At 34.8% G+C, this 16,969-nt stretch overlaps 1 long non-coding RNA gene across 1 annotated transcript; it reads left to right on the forward strand.

The window, feature by feature from the left end:
• Window positions 1-10,294: 10,294 nt before the first annotated feature.
• Window positions 10,295-15,054, forward strand: LOC132721473 (uncharacterized). Its single transcript, XR_009624465.1, has 4 exons — window positions 10,295-10,426; window positions 13,240-13,374; window positions 13,870-14,070; window positions 14,905-15,054. It is a non-coding gene; the product is annotated as an uncharacterized LOC132721473 (long non-coding RNA).
• The last annotated feature ends 1,915 nt before the right edge of the window (window positions 15,055-16,969 follow it).

Here is a 16,969-nt window from a genome sequence, read left to right on the forward strand (position 1 = left end):
TTCGATAAAGTCTAAGCCAAATTTTTCAATAAGTAATGAATGCAAATATTTTAAAGATTACTTATAATGCGTTTAAACATTAGCAGTACATATTTAACATATTCTTGGATGTTTGGAAATTGTTTTAGAAGAATAATTATAAACATATATAAAATTACACTTAATTGAATGTTGTTACATCCTTGATTACAAAATACAGGATCTTTAACACAAGGGGTAAGAGTTTCACTTCTACGAAGTGACTTTATCATGCTATAATTATACACTATTGTTATTCATGCAGTATAATATCCAAATATATGTATCATTTAAAGAAAAAAATCTGCTCTTTTGTTATATTTATAATTATATATAGACAAGGTATGCAAAATTCATGTACAAACAAATATAATTATGTCTGGCGATGTTGAATTAAACCCGGGACCAATCGTTAATAAAGAAAACTGCCTTTCCATTTTTCATCAAAATATAGAAGCATAAGAAACAAACTGGACTATATAAAAGAAAATTTTTCAGATATGGATATTTTGTGTTTTACTGAAACTAAGCTAGATGCAAATTTTTTAGACAGTAATTTACAACTTTCGGGTTTTGACAATTTCTATCGTAAAGATTTAACGTGCCATTCTGGAGGTTTGCTTGTTTATGTTTCTTCTTTCATAAAGACCAAGGCGACTTTTTAACTTAGAATATCTTCTTCCTGAATCTATTTGGATCGAATTCAAAGATAAAAATCAATCTTATCTATTATGCCACAATATATAGGCCTCCCCACTATAAGGTTGACTTTTGGGATAATTAAATAATTGTTTAGAAATAGCGTTAGAACATAACCAGCGTTTAATAATTGTAGGGGATATAAAATGAAGATCAAATTAATACAACAAATCATAAATTTTAAAGATGTTCTTTTAGTAAATAACATGATTAACATTATTGAATGCCCTACACGAATTACTCCAAATACGCAAACATTGCTCGATCCAATTGCCATAACAAATAATATCCATGTTTTTGACTCTGGCGTTTTCGAAACTGTTAGCGAAATCAGCGATCAGTTAGGAACATATATTTATTTATCGGTAGAATTTGATTTAAAGGGAAAGACAAGATTAGAATAAAAACTTGGTTTCAGAAAAAGAATACTATAAATAATAAATCTGCAAATTTTCTGCCGCCAAATAATAATATTAAACGAATGATAACAAAATTTAAATCGCTAAATCACCGATTTCTACAAATCAGTAGGCGCGGCCATGTTTGTGTATTGGCTGTATAAAAACAGGTGCGCGTGATGTCATTTCCCCACATCTTTAGAATTATGATAAATCTAGTTGAATCGTAGCGAAATATTAATATAATAAAGTATTGACCAGACAATTTAATTTTCACAGGAGGTGTAGAGGAGTTTTTTAATGGTTCAAAATACGTAACAATATCAAAAAAAAAAAAAAATAAAGAAACAAATAAAAAATCAACGTCTACCGGTCGCACCACTTCATAGGCCAGTGATGCCCGTTACTCCAAACAATGCTATGTTCATTTAAGCCTCATCTAAATGTAATTAAACAATATTTTTCAGATTTAATTAATACACATGTTATTATTTAACAAAGTTTCACAATCAAATAATGCACTTAAATAAACAAACGCACCAACGAATAATTGGCCGTTAATTATTGAACGGCGATAATTATCATTATCATAAAAATCCTACTAAAACGTGTTTTTAATAGTACATGTAATTAAATTTTTGCATTTTGATTCTGACTTTCAAATTAAAAGGTGTGAACATATGTTATAATTGATGTACACATTTCAAAAATATAAGCAACTATTTTGAAAAGTAAATTGTTAACATGTCTGTCAACGTATGATGCTGCGTGGCATTTATTTACTTTGTAATCGTAGCCTAATATTAACTGCAGGCAAAACATTTTTATTGGCTGCTCAAAAATCTAATTTGCATAATTTATTCACACAATTGCTGGTTCCTAATACTGTGCATTATTCATTTTAATTGTTCCTAATTTGCAATAAATGTTCCTGTCACACTGTGTACTGACGATTTTTATTGCTCCTTGTATGCCTCTGTGCCGATCGACAGACCTTTTGATCATGCACAATGTTGCCCTGATTGGTTAATCACCCTTGTCAAATATTCTAATGACGAAATTGACATCTATTTTTTTACGCTTCATCAGTGAACTGAATGACCTTAGGGGAAATTAAGTTCCGCACCTGTCAAGTTATACTGTAAATTATAGCATTTCATAAAAAAGCAACACTGAGTCTAATGTGCGTGTATTTTAAGAAAGATTCTACATCTAGACGATCTTTTAGAAAATAATTCACAAACAGGGAGAAAGTAATTCCTAAACCGGAAGAAAGTCATTGCTAAACCGGGAGTGTTCTCCCGTAAAATAAGTGCGTCGTATTTATAGCGAGCTCGACGAGCGGCCTGCTCGCAAAGCGAGCTTTACGGTAACGCGAGTACCTGCTAGGTGTTGGTTTTGAAAACTTTCGTCCGAAGTACCAAAATGACACATCGCAACTTTTCGAATTACAAGATAACGATAAAAACCGATGTACTCTGATTGAAAACGGAAGCGTTGACTGTTGTCCGGCGTAATTATATGAGAACCATAATAGAAAGGAGAAACCGGAATTTCATTCACTGAAACTCAGCAACAGTGTAACTATTATAGTATTGTATTCATACAAAATATAATGTAGAAGTCTCTGGTGTTCCTTAAGAATTGAAAATTGTGAATATCGCAATATAAACATGTATGTACATGATTAACAACAATGTAGATTTTGCTACAGACCATCACGTAAAACAGGGTCATAATCAAACGCGTGACCGGCCGGTTAACGCATAGGACTAGTATTCTGAGGGCCGCCATCCGCCTGGGTTCAAACCCCATAACGGGCGAGCCGTTGTTTCCTTAAGCAAGAAAATCTCATTGCTCAGAACTGGTTGGTTCCAGGGGCGGATTTAAGAGTGTGAATATAAGCTTAAAGCTTCCTACATAATTAAGGAGAGCGGTAGCCTAGTGGGTAAGGTGTCTGTCTCTCAACACAGGGGATCATGGGTTCGAGCCCATGGGTCACGACCATGTTTCTTCATAAGACACCAGTACAGTTGGTCAAGAAAACGGACTCGAAAGTGATTAATATAAAGTGCAAGAACTTGTTTCACAATCGAGCTTAAATAAAAATGTTTAAACCAAACTTACACAATCGAACTAAAACAATTTTTAGAATTATCCAAAACGGAAACAGGCGAAGTTGACAGAAGTTGAAAACAATGTATACGGAAAGAGGCGAAGTTGACAAAATTGAATTAAAGTAGTCATAATTTAATAACATATTAACGGTGAACGATGAAGTTGACCGGAATGGTAAATATTTTATTCTACTTTTGACGAAAAAAATGTCTCATACGGAAAATGACGAAGTTCACCGGATTCAAAATTTATCATAGAAGCCAAGTTCAAAATTTATCATCCGGAAAGTGACGACGTTCACCGAATACAACATTTATCATACGGAAAATGACCAAGTTGGCCGAACTTAAAAATATCTTGATCTTTAGATGGCCCGTACAAAGTTATATATTAAATGGTTTCAGTTTCGATTATTTTCATTTTTGAAATAATTCATGGTTTTATACAGAATAAGAGAGGGACTGCAACATCAACCAGAAGTTGATTAAACCAATGCATTCTGATAATATAAACAATTGAATAATGCAGATACGAATTCCATATTCATATTTTATGTAAAACTATTTTGTGTAAATACGAGAACAATTATACACTGAGAAATGTGCTTTTTGTCAACTTCCGCCGCACTTCCCTATGGAACGCCATAGCTGCCTTATATTTCTAAAGTGGTGATGTCCTTTTGATAAATTGTGCTGTAATTTGGATAAATGGTGCTGTCGTTTTGAAATATGGTGGCTCGGTTTTGATAAATGGTGATGTGGTTTTGATAAATGGTGATGTGGTTTTGAAATATGGTGGCTCGGTTTTGATAAATGGTGATGTGGTTTTGTGGGTTTTGATAAATGGTGATGTGGTTTTGATAAATGGTGATGTGGTTTTGATAAATGGTGATGTGGTTTTAATAATTGGTGCTGTGGTTTTGATAAATGGTACTGTGGTTTTGACAGATGGTGCTTTGGTTGTGTGGTTTTTACAATATAAAATAACTGAAAAAACTTAGTTTGAAACAGCAAAGAATTGTTTTTACAACAGAAAATAAAAAAAACTGCTTTAAAACTATAAATTTACTGCCTATGGATTGTGACATTATTATTTAAAATGGAATTTAAATTATTTCGGCATGCACAGAATGAAAGAATTATATCAGTACATTTATTTGAAAGTGTGTGAGGCATGTGAAAAAATCATTGTCAAACCCATTATAGATAGCAGAGATATATTTTGTTCCAGAACATTTTTCTTCTATTTTTGTATAATACTTATACATATGAATTCACTTATACTTTACATGCTACATTTTTTTCAAGAAACACCCATATGGTTATAAAAACAACCTAATTTTATCGTTGTTTGGTTGTTGTTGTTTGTTTGTTTGTTTTTTGTTGTTTTTTTTTTGTTTTCTTTTTTTAAATAAAATATTTAAACAAGACATAGTTCCATACATTTGATACTACTATTTTTTGGTGTATCATTGGTATGTGAGAAGTTATTAGTGAACAATGAGCTAAGCAAAAAGGCATTTCAATTTATATAGGGAAGGTAATGATCTGCTGTAATGCTCAGCTGTTTTGGGCATCTAGCAGGGCATTCCTAAATATAGCGTAAAAATGCTCTGCTGCAATACTAAGCTGTCTTGGCAATCTAGCAGAGCATTCCTAGCTTTAGTGAAAAAATGCTCTGCTGGAACGCTCAGCTGACTAGGCAATCTAGCAGTGCATTACTAAATATAGTGTTAAAATGCTCTGCTGGAATGCTCAGCTGGCTAGCTAAGCTGGCTAGGCAATCTAGCAGGGCATTACTAAATATAGTGAGAAAATGCTCTGCTGGAATGCTAAGCTGGCTAGCCAATCTAGCAGGGCATTACTAAATATAGTGTAAAAATGCTCTGCTGGAATGCCAAGCTGGCTAGGCAATCTAGCAGGACATTACTAAATATAGTGTACAAATGTTATTCTGGAATGCTAAGCTGGCTAGACAATCTAGCAGGGCATTAATAAATATAGTGTAAAAATGCTCTGCTGCAATACTAAGCTGTCTTGGCAATCTAGCAGAGCATTCCTAGCTTTAGTGAAAAAATGCTCTGCTGGAACGCTCAGCTGGCCTGGCAATCAAGCAGTGCATTACTAAATATAGTGTTAAAATGCTCTGCTGGAATGCTCAGCTGGCTAGCTAAGCTGGCTAGGCAATCTAGCAGGGCATTACTAAATATAGTGAGAAAAGGCTCTGCTGGAATGCTAAGCTGGCTAGGCAATCTAGCAGGGCATTACTAAATATAGTGTAAAAATGCTCTGCTGGAATGCTAAGCTGGCTAGGCAATCTAGCAGGACATTACTAAATACAGTGTACAAATATTATTCTGGAATGCTAAGCTGGCTAGGCAATCTAGCAGGGCATTAATAAATATAGTGTAAAAATGCTCTGCTGGAATGCTAAGCTGGCTAGGCAAATCTAGCAGAGCATTCCTAAATATAGTGAAAAAATGCTCTGGTGGAATGCTAAGCTGGCTAGGCAATCTAGCAGAGCATTACTAAATATAGTGTAAAAATGCCCTGCTGGAATGCTAAGCTGGGTACACAATCTAGCAGGACATTACTTAATACAGTGTAAAAATGCTCTGCTGGAATGCTAAGCTAGCTAGACAATCTAGCAGGGCATTCCTAAATATAGTTAAAAAATGCTCTGGTGGAATGCTAAGCTTCTAGGCAATCTAGCAGGGCAATACGAAATATAGTGTAAAATGCTCTGCTGGAATGCTAAGCTGGCTAGGCAATGTAGCAGGGCATTACTAAATAAAGTGTTAAAATGCTCTGCAGGAATGCTCAGCTGGCTAGGCACAATAGCAGAGCATTCCTTAATATAGTGAAAAAATGCTCTGATGGAATGCTCAGCTGGCTAGGCAATCTTGCAGGGCATTACTAAATATGGGGTAAAAATGCTCTGGTGGAATGCTAAGCTGGCTAGGAAATCTAGCAGGGCATTCCGAAATATAGTTAAAAAATGCTCTGGTGGAATGCTCAGTTGGCAGACTGATTCTGAGTTTCAGGATTTATTGTTGCCAAAGTTTTATTGTCATTTTCGACTTCTAGGAAATTCTGAGGCACTCGCAGACTTTCAGGAATTTTCGGTGCCAATAGAAATAATGATATTTTTGACTTCTAAGGACTTTTAAGAGACTATTTCAGTGTCCTGCGACTTTTTGAAGGACACTCGCAGACTTTCAGGAATTTTGGTGCCAATGCTGATATTGACAATATCGACTTCTAAGGACCCTGAAGAGTCCATTTTGGTCGTCTGCGACTGATTCTTGGACACTCGCAGACTTTCAGGAATGTTTGGTGCCAATGGAAATAATCATATTTTTGACTTCTAGGGACCTTTAAGAGTCCATTTCATTGACCTGCAGCGTATTGTTGGACACTCGCAGACTTTAAGGAAAGTTTGGTGCGAAAAGAGATGATGGCAATTTTACTTCTAGGGACCCGCCAGAGTCCATTTTTATGGTCTGCGACTGATTCTTGGACATTCGCAGACTTTCAGGAATCTCTGGTGCCAATGGAGATAATGACATTTTTGACTTCTAGCGACTAATCAGAGTTCATTTCGCTGGTCTGCGACTGATTTTGGGTCACTTGCAGACTTTCAGGAATTTTGATGCCAATGGAGATAATGACATTTCTGACTTTTAGGGAACCGCCAGAGTATATTTCTTGGGTCTGTGACTGATTCCTTGAGACTCGCAGACTTTCAGGATGTTTAGTGCCATTGCAGATCATGACTTTTTTTACTTTTAAGGACCCCTAAGTCATAAGCAGAGCATTTTCACCCTAAAATGTCATTATCTGCATTAGCACCAAAAATTCCTGAAAGTCTGCAAGTGCCCAATAATCAGTCGCAGACCAACGAAATAGATGGTCAAAAATGTTATAAATTGTAATTATCTCTATTGGCACCAACAATTCCTGAAAGTCTGTGACTGTCCAAGATTAAGTCGCAGACCAAGAAAAATGGATCCTGGATGGTCCCTAGAAGTAAAAAAATGTCATTATCTGCCTTGACATCAACAATCCCTGAAAGTCTGTCAGTGCCTCAGAATCAGTCGCAGACCAAAAAAGTGGATTCAGAAAGGTCCCAATAAGTCAGAAATATCATTTTCTGCATTGACACCTTAATTACTGAAAGTCTGCGAGTGACTCAGAATCAGTCGCAGACCAACGAAATAGACTCAGGCGGGTCCTTTTGAAGTAAAAATGTCATTATCTCCATTGGCACCGAACATTTCTGAAAGTCTGCGAGTGTTCCAGAAACATTCGCAGACCAACGAAATGGACTCTGTATGGTCCTAAAAATTCACAAATGTCATTATCTGCATTAACACCAAAAATTCCTGAAAGTCTGCGATCGTCCCAGAATCAGTCGGAGACCAAAGAAATAGAGGGTCCCGTAGAAGTCAAAAATGTCATTATCTGCATTGGCACTAAATATTTCAGAAAGTCTACGAATGCCAAATAATCAGTTGCAGACCAACGAAATTTATACTTTATTTAAGAATGCCCTGCTACTTTGCCTAGACAGCTCAGCATTCCGGCAGAACATTTTTACACTAATTTTCAGAATGCTTTGCTGGATTGCCTAGCCATCCTGAGCTAATTTTTAATACTGCTATATTTAAGGATTTGCCCCCTTGCTGGACTTTGCTTAGGCTAGCTGAGCATACCAGCAGAGCATTTTTCGCCATATAATTTTTAACGCTCTGCTAGATTTGCTTAGCCAAGCTAAGCTGCCAACAGAGCATTTTTACACAATATTTAGAAATGCTCTGCTGGATTGCCTAGCCAGCTGAGCATTTTTAACACTTTTTTATGCCCTGCTAGATTGCCTGGCCAGCTGAGCAATTCAGCAGAGCATTTTTACACTATATTTTGGAATGTCCCGCTAGATTGCTTAGCCAGCTGAGCATAACAGCTAAGCATTTTTACACTTTATTAAGGAATGCCCTGCTAGATTGCCTAGCCAGCTGAGCATACCAGCAGATCATGTTTACACTATATTTTGGAATGCCCCGCTAGATTGCTTAGCCAGCTGAGCATAACAGCAGAGCATTTTTACACTATATTTTGGAATGCCCCGCTAGATTGCTAAGCCAGCTGAGCATAACAGCAGAGCATTTTTACACTATATTTTGGAATGTCCAGCTAGATTGCTTAGCCAGCTGAGCATAACAACAGAGCTTTTAACACTATATTTTTGGAATGCCCCGCTTGATTGCTTAGTCAGCTGAGTATAACAGGCAGAGTAAAATTTTTAACACTATATTTAGGAATGCCCTGCTAGATTGCCTAGCCAGCTGAGCATACCAGCAGAGGATTTTTAAGCTATATTTTGGAACGCCCCGCTAGATTACCTAGCCAGCTGAGCATACCAGCAGAGCATTTTTATACTTTATTTAGTAATGGCCTGCTAGATTGCTTACCCAGCTGAGCATACGAGCAAATGCATTTCTACATTTTATTTTGGAATGCCCTGCTAGATTGCTTACCCAGCTGAGCATAACAGCAGATCATTGATTTCCCTATATAACTCATAATGCATTTTTGCTTAGCGCACTGTTAACTGCTAACTTCTCACATACGTATCATTGTTGCAATGTTGGCTAGGACATTTCACGCTATGTAAGTTACCTTTAGAGTGATTGATATCAATCCCCGAAAACTATGTGCTGATAAGTTGCATGAATAAAGATAATTAAATGAATAGTTTCAAAAGTAGAGCGTTGGACTATGAATCGAGCAATCCAGTTCGATTCCCGGACGGCGCAGGTCACATTCGTTGTGATTGATCATGATCTGCCTCCCAGCCGAGTGTTTATGAGCCTTCGGTTCGCCCATGTTTTGTATATGTCACGTACCAGTTTTGCAAACTAGACATTTGGTTGAAAGAAGTTCGTTTTTATCACAATCCAGATGAAATAAATTTGTTTAAACTAAGCAATATTTGTATATATCAGTAGGTACATGTATATCATACAGTTGTTTAACCTTCCACTGCCGGCATTTATAAAATATGAGCCGCGTCACGACAAAACCAACATAATGCGTTTGCGACCAGCATGGATCCAGACTAGCCTGCGCATCCGCGCAGTCTGATCAGGATCCATGCTGTTCGCTTACAAACCCTATAACAAGTAGAGAAATTTGATAGCGAACAGCATGGATCCTGATCAGGTGCGCGGATGCTCAGGCTGGTCTGGGTCCATGCTGGTCGCAAACCCATTTTATATTGGTTTTGTCATGGCGCGGCTCATATGTACTTTCTGTATTTCCCCTTTATTAATCGTTCGGAAACTTATTGTAAAGTCAAGTTTCATTCAAATTTATGAGGAAATAACAACTTAAGCGACACCCTTCTGTACTGACCGACTCGTCAATTAATTGATTATCAAAAATCGATAAAGATCGAATCCGGGTTTATAACATGAGGTCAATGAGAATGTAACTGTTGCCTCATACATTTTCAGTAAATATATGTATATATACATTAAATGCCGACCAAAAGTTAGCTATGTTTCTGAATAAATTAATCATTTTTCATCTTATAAAAACATTCATGAACTCGTATATGTTTTTATCACACTTTTATTTTTCAATGTAAAACACCTGTAAGTGATAATTTTGACAGATAAACATAGAATAAATAAAACTCACAAACTAGCATTGATATTTAAACGATAAAACTCCTCATACTATTTTTTTTTCAGTTTCAGACTTTTCCAATTCCTTAAACCATATTTGCCCAAACAGGCCAGTTTGCTTCACTTTAAATTTCTTGAAAGTCCTTTTAGATCATTGCAAACGTATTGGGTTAGATTAATATCTGTGGCGCAGTAAGTGATTGGAAAAAGAGATTGCCATCCCGGCGTCTTAAATAAAGACATATATTGGCTATTGTTGCCCTTAATTTCATTTTCGTTCCCGGGAAACTTAAATGGTGAAAAGTATATTAAATATATAAGCCGCGAAAACTCGGGCATATCATAGCTTACTAATGAAGCCGCTGCTTTCACGTCCGAACATGCGCGCTTTAATTTTTTTCTGCATGCTGCGCGATTGTTGTTGCGCCTGCGCGTGCTAAGAATTTGGATACAGGTTTTATAACGAACGCCGAATTCTTTGAACTAATCAAAGATTATGTAACAGGTAATTATTTTATAGTAGCGCATCTCCAGAATTGTAAACATTTCTGTAAATTTGAAGAAAATAATGTCATGCTTGCAAAAACGTAATTTAATCTAGCGGCACTTATACTATTGTAAAAAAGAAAATGATCTCTTCTAAGGACAAAGCATGATGAACACATGAAATTTGAAATTCTTACATAGAAAAAATGAAAAAAAATTAAAACTGAAAAAAAAATCAGCAGAAGACATTTAAATTTAATGAAATATGCTCATAATTAAATCGAATATTGATTTGTTTTGCGATTCTAAGCATTATTTTGTGAAAAGTGTTTGCAACGCTTTTAGTTTCTTGGGTCCTTTTGCACACTTTAAACAATTATTCTGGAAATGAAAATTTGTACACAAGTGATTGGTCATGAGATTCTTAAATGAAACACAAAAGTTTGGGAAAAAAAGATTTCAACTGCCGTCTTGAAAGTCAGATATACCATAGTGGTGTCCCTTTGAAAAGTCCTCACAATCGGGAGATAAAGGGTTAAAATACATGTATTTTGATAAAGTATATAACAAATGAATTATATTCTTCTTTTTTTTAATTAAGTCAGTATTAAAACACATTTCTGCTTTTTTAATTCATTGTCATAAATTCAGTTGATACTATTTCTCATAACAAATTTACTTTAATGTGCATATTTATATAACATTAGTGAAAACTGGCCTAAACTTGAAAGGCATTGTAACGCTTTTCACTAAAATAGGGTCAATACGATTTACAATATTGTCTGTGTATAATGTTTAATTTTGTATATAGTTCTGTTTAAACTGCCCAAGGTTATCTACGTAAGAAATTCAATTATTTTAAGATTATGTATGGTGCCTACTTTTGTTCGTCGTGTTGGCGCTAGCGACAACAGGACAAAGTGCCAAACAGCGCGTTGTCGGACTTTCGTCTTGTCGTCCGGTCGCTAACGATGTACGCAAAACGGCGCATTGTTGTGCGGCGTGTTGTCGAGATGTCACATTGACACTCGGTTCAAATTGAAGGATTGGCTTATGGCTGTGACTAAAAAAAGGATTGGAGCACCACACTAAATACCGTATTCCGGTATATACCGGACAAGGCGCTTGAATGATAAAATGCTAAAATCTTGTCTTTTAGTTTAAACATAGTTTATTTCGAACAAATTCACAATATATATACAGACAATAATGTACACAATACAAACATAATATGCTGAAAAAGGATTGGGTCCGAAAGCTGAGCTTATAAAGGCCTTCTCCTTATAGATTTACAATGCATAAAATACGGTATGACAGTATATGTGACTTGCTTGAAATATATCTGATTTTACATTTTTTTTAAGAAGTTAAAGTCAAAATTGTTTCTAACATTTAGTTATAATGTAAAGCAAATATTAATACAAAAAAATGAATGAGAATACAAGACTGCATCATTTGTTATATAAAATTAAAGAGAAATAACGTAAATTAAGATAGAAATGAAATGAAGTAAGAAGCTTTCAGCAAAATAGAAAAGAAGAAGAAATAAATTAAATGTGGATCATTCGCGATAGTTCGGCGATTTAGATGGGAAGTATTTATTGATTTGAGCTGATGTGAATATGCTTAAGAGAATCTCCTGCTTTCTCGGATGTATGGTATGAACGGCTTCAAACAGTCTTCTGTTTGCATCATCACTAATGTTTGGGTCTCCATTTAATAACTTTTGGAGAGTTGCTGAACAAATAGTAGATATAGCTGTTAAGAAAAGAGGCCCTGCTGTCAGCATAGCGATGACATTCAAAGAAAAAGTGGTAATTACTTTCCACTATGCCACACTGACAAAGTGGAGATGGAGAAATATTTTTCTTAAATAGATGCTGATTTAGTGAACTACATTCAGTACGAAGTCGAGCATGAAAGATCTGCCATTTTCTATCGCCTTCATAGAAATAAATCGGACAACTAGAGCTGCTTCGTCTCAAATGGGATTTGAAAGCAAACAGTGAACGTAAATTTTGCACTTCAGTTGGAAGGGCGTTCCATTTATTCAGAGCAGTTGGAAGAAAAGCATTTTGATAAAGAGTAGTTCGTGTTCGAAAAGTCTGAATATTTGTAGCATTGCGTAGATCGTACCTTGAATTTTCGCCTACAGTAGGTGGAAGTAAAGAACACAAGTAATCTGGTGTTAAGCCATTTTTCATTTTATAAAGTAAGATAAGCATATGATTATTTCTTCGAGATTCTAAGGATTCCCAAGGAACTTCACTATGGAGTTTGTCTAATGATACATTCTTGTCTTTTTACCCAACGGAATGAACTTTAACAGGTCTAATTCATCTTTTCACACCGAATCAAGTACGATAATCAAGAAAAAATGTAAAAATCGGCGAAAAAAACGATATTTGTCTATTTTGTGATCATGATTTCTGCAAGCGTCTAGAGGTACTGCTCCAATCCTGTATTGAGCTAAATCCTTGGCTTATAAGCCAAGCGACAGGACGACTTCGCGACAACGCGCTGCACGACAATGCACCGTTTGGTGTGCTTCGCTAGATACAGGACGGCAAAACGACAGCGCGACAACGCGCCGTTTGGCACTTTATCGTGTTGTCGCAATCGACAAGACGAAAAGACGATAACGATATAAGTTGTGTTATGTACCATGTATATCCATGATGTCCCGGTAAAGTCAAAATTTCAAACGTCATTTGGCGCAATTGTGTTGTTGGGGTCATAAGATTTTTTTTTAATGCAGTTATGATTATACACTGACATTTTAAGTAAAAATCTAAACTCACCTCCTTGACATTTTTTGTTTTTATTTTACAGACGTTGAAACCGAGCCATATGGAGACACTGAGAGCGAAGAAGATGATGACGTCATTAATTTGCCTGGTGGCCCGGATGATGAACTCGATTTGGAATTTTTAGCAGACAAACTTGGTCTGATAAAACGTCCTGCAGGTAGGTCAGAATTTATATCTAGCACGGTTGTCGAATATAATCCCTGTCCTTCGATCAGGAGGGAGTGTTTCCATTTTTTACCCTTCGGTTTTGCCACATACTAGTGTGCAATTTTTTATTTTAGTATCACATTGTTTTATTTCATATATTGTCCTGTTTATGCGGTACGGGGCTGGAAGCTCGGGTATTATCCTCATTCAGGTTAAATGGGTAAGAATCCCACTTTAAGCAGAATTATGTTTTTATTATAATTATAATGATTTTTGTAAATCTTGACAATGTTGGTAGTTTTCAATACTAGTATGCAATGAGAGGACTCGCATTTAGCATACTAGTATTTGAATAAGTATATAATAACTATTGTTTATTTATAGATAAAGCACATGGGGTATTGTAACTATTTTGTAATTTTTGTAGTTTTGTAACCTTTTTCAAGGTTTTTCGTTTATGTGTAATAACTAGTGGTACTTCATCTCTTTTTTTTTCTTTTTTTAGAATCAAGTGAGATAGAACGCCATCATCATCATCATCATCATCATCACCACCACCACCACCACCATCATCATCATCATCATCACCATCACCACCACCACTCGAGCGTCAGCTGTCATTGTAAGCACTACAGTTGTAAGTGCTGCCTGCATCATACTTTCAAGGTCAACCTTGGCTTCCACAAGGTGAAATTTCGTCTGCGTGGTAAGTCTGTCTTTCGTCACGTGAGCATTTTAACCTTTAACCTGCATACGCTTATAATTTTGAATTCGTTCTGCTTAAATTTTGGTTTTGCCTGGTGTTTGTTGAAAGGCGGGGGGGGGGGTCAGCAGTGAGCATCGAAATGCAACACTCTTGGCAGTGAAAATTGCTGGATGAATCGTGATTCGCACCGGAAGTTTTGATGAATCATGATTCACACCGGAAGTTCGGATGGATCATGATTCACACCGGAAGTTCGGATGGATCATGATTCGTACCGGAAGTTTGGAGGAATCATGAATCGCACTGGAAGTTTTAATGAGCCATGATTCGCATTGAAATTATTGATGAATCACGATTCGCACCGGAAGTTTTGATGAATCATGATTCGTACCGGAAGTCTGGATGAATCATGATTCGCTTCGGAAGTTCAATTGAATCAGGATTCGAACCGCTGGTTCGGTTTCAACCAGAAGTTTGGATGATCATAATTCGAACCGAATGTACAAGGTGGCCTAGATATACATGTACATAAGTGACACAGGCTAGGCTAGTGTGTGTCGTATTTTGGTATTTCGAAAAATAAAGTTAAACTTCACGTTTCAAAGCCATCGGAACAACAACAAAAAATTAATATGTCTTGCTGTGAAACTGACATGTGTATCAATCAACTTTAGATACTTAAGAGTCTATCGAAATAGAGCAATACTTAGATTTTTAATTGTTTTATAAGATTGAAGAATAAAGAAATGGTGTTTAATAATAAATGTGTATAAATGTGAATATATTTGTATAAAAGTGTACAAATGTATATAAATGTGTATAAACGTATTTCAGCTTGTCTAGAGGTACGTTATTTACAGAGATGTCACGGTTTTGAAATAACCTTCACCTTGAACGGACGTCGTCTGCTACACAAAGAATACTCATGTATGTATAATTTCTTTCCTATTTCATGAAATGTATCTAGTCTAAAAATTTTAATTAACCATATGCCAAGCTCATTATTCGTGAACTTAAGTTCAGACACCAATAGTATTATTTGGATTAAACAACGTTGAAATGCCATATGGTTTGTGAAGGACTCAAAAGCACCGGGTATTGTTTCTTCAAACGAGCACTCTGTTCACGTGATTTATTGTCTTTATCTTTCGGTAAGACGTCCCCTAGCGCTATATTAAAGTGATTTAATGTTCTTATCTTTCAGTGAGATTCCCCCAGCTTTATGTCAACGTGATTTATTGTCTTTATTTTTTCTAAAGCCCCCAGCCTATATTAATGATTTAATTTTTTTATTTTCATTTGAACCCCCCGTTTTTATGTCAACGTATTTTTGTCTTTTCTTTCAGGAGACGCCCCCACCCTATTTCACGTGTTTATTGTCTTTTTTTCCGTGAGACTCCCCCATCACTATGTTACGTGTTTTTATTATTTCTTTATGAGACGTCCCAGCAATGTTACTGTTTGTTTCTTTATTTTCAAGAACGTTCCCCAGTACTTTTTAGGTTTTTTTTTTCTTTATTTTCGTGGACTCCCACATATCTTAGGGATTATTTCTTTTTTTTAGACATCCCCACACTCTTTTGGTGTGCCGGGTTTTTAAAAAGTTTTGCAAAATACCTTCAAGTACACATAAACCTGTCGCAAAGAAATTTGTCCAGCTGATGGAATTTGATTTAAAGGTTTTATAATTTTTAATTCGAACTTATTTTTATTTATTTATAAATTTATTTTTTATACATTAATATTTACTTTTGTTAAAATTTTTATTTTTTTATTTTTTATTATAATTATTATTAAATTTTAATTTATTTTTTTTTATTTTTTAATTTATCTTTTTTATTTTTTTTAAATACATTTTTAATTTTTAGTTATAGGAATTTTCCGTCAAAGGTTTAATTTTTTTTCATCTTTTTTCTTCTTCATTTAAAGACATCAAACTTTTTTTGTAATCGAGTCTTTGGAAATGGTATTACCATTCAATGGAAAAAGAAAACAAAAGGAAAGGGCGATATCGTTATTTCTTTATCATTTGTCGCCCTTTTTTTAATTATAAAAAATATTTTAAAAAAATGTTATTTTTGGCCCATTTTTTTCCCTTATTTTAAATTTATCAACTTAAATATGAAAATATTTTTCATTAAGAAGTTTCCCATGTACATTTAAATTAGGCCTCGGGATCCGATGATGGACGAAAACGCTTAAAATTTCTCAAGCCAAAGACTTTCTCAACCATAGCAAGCGTCTGATACGTGCGCGAAATAAAACCAATGATTTATAGATTTTCTAGAACTCCAAAAAAAAGAGGGTAATAAAAGCAGTTAATTCGCGGGGAAAGGGAGAAAAAAACAAAAGGAGAAGAAGAAAAGACAAATGTTAAACAAGAATAACATTAAAAAAAGTCTGAATATACTTTTTAAATATCATTCTCATATCCAGATTCTATAATCTTATTTTTGATTTTTTAAACTTAACTGGGGACGAGTTTAAAATATTACAGTACGTATAATTTTTATTTTAATAACCACTCAAAACTTTCCTTTTAAAATATGTATATTAAAAATTTTTAAAACAAAAATTAACTTATTTGGATTATTTTATTCCTAATTCATATAAAAAGAAAAATATGCTTTTATTGAAATTGGGTTTTAATACTTTATTTTATATATATTAGATCTTAAACTAAAAGAGTTTTTAAAATTTTTCTAAAAAATTTTTTTTTTAATGTCTTGAAACAGTGCAATCCAAATCAAAAAATATTTCCTTAGGAATAAAATTTTTTAAAGGGGTAAAAAGTAAATTATCAGCCATTTTTTTTTCCATTTTTTAAAATGACACTAGCATCAGAAATTTCTTTTTTATTTCACAAAAAATTTCAATTTAATATTTTTAGATTTTTAAA

This window comes from Ruditapes philippinarum, unplaced genomic scaffold, assembly GCF_026571515.1.
Source record: "Ruditapes philippinarum isolate M1 unplaced genomic scaffold, ASM2657151v2 ctg227_1_1_1_1, whole genome shotgun sequence".
Classification (NCBI taxonomy): Eukaryota; Metazoa; Mollusca; class Bivalvia; order Venerida; family Veneridae; genus Ruditapes; species Ruditapes philippinarum.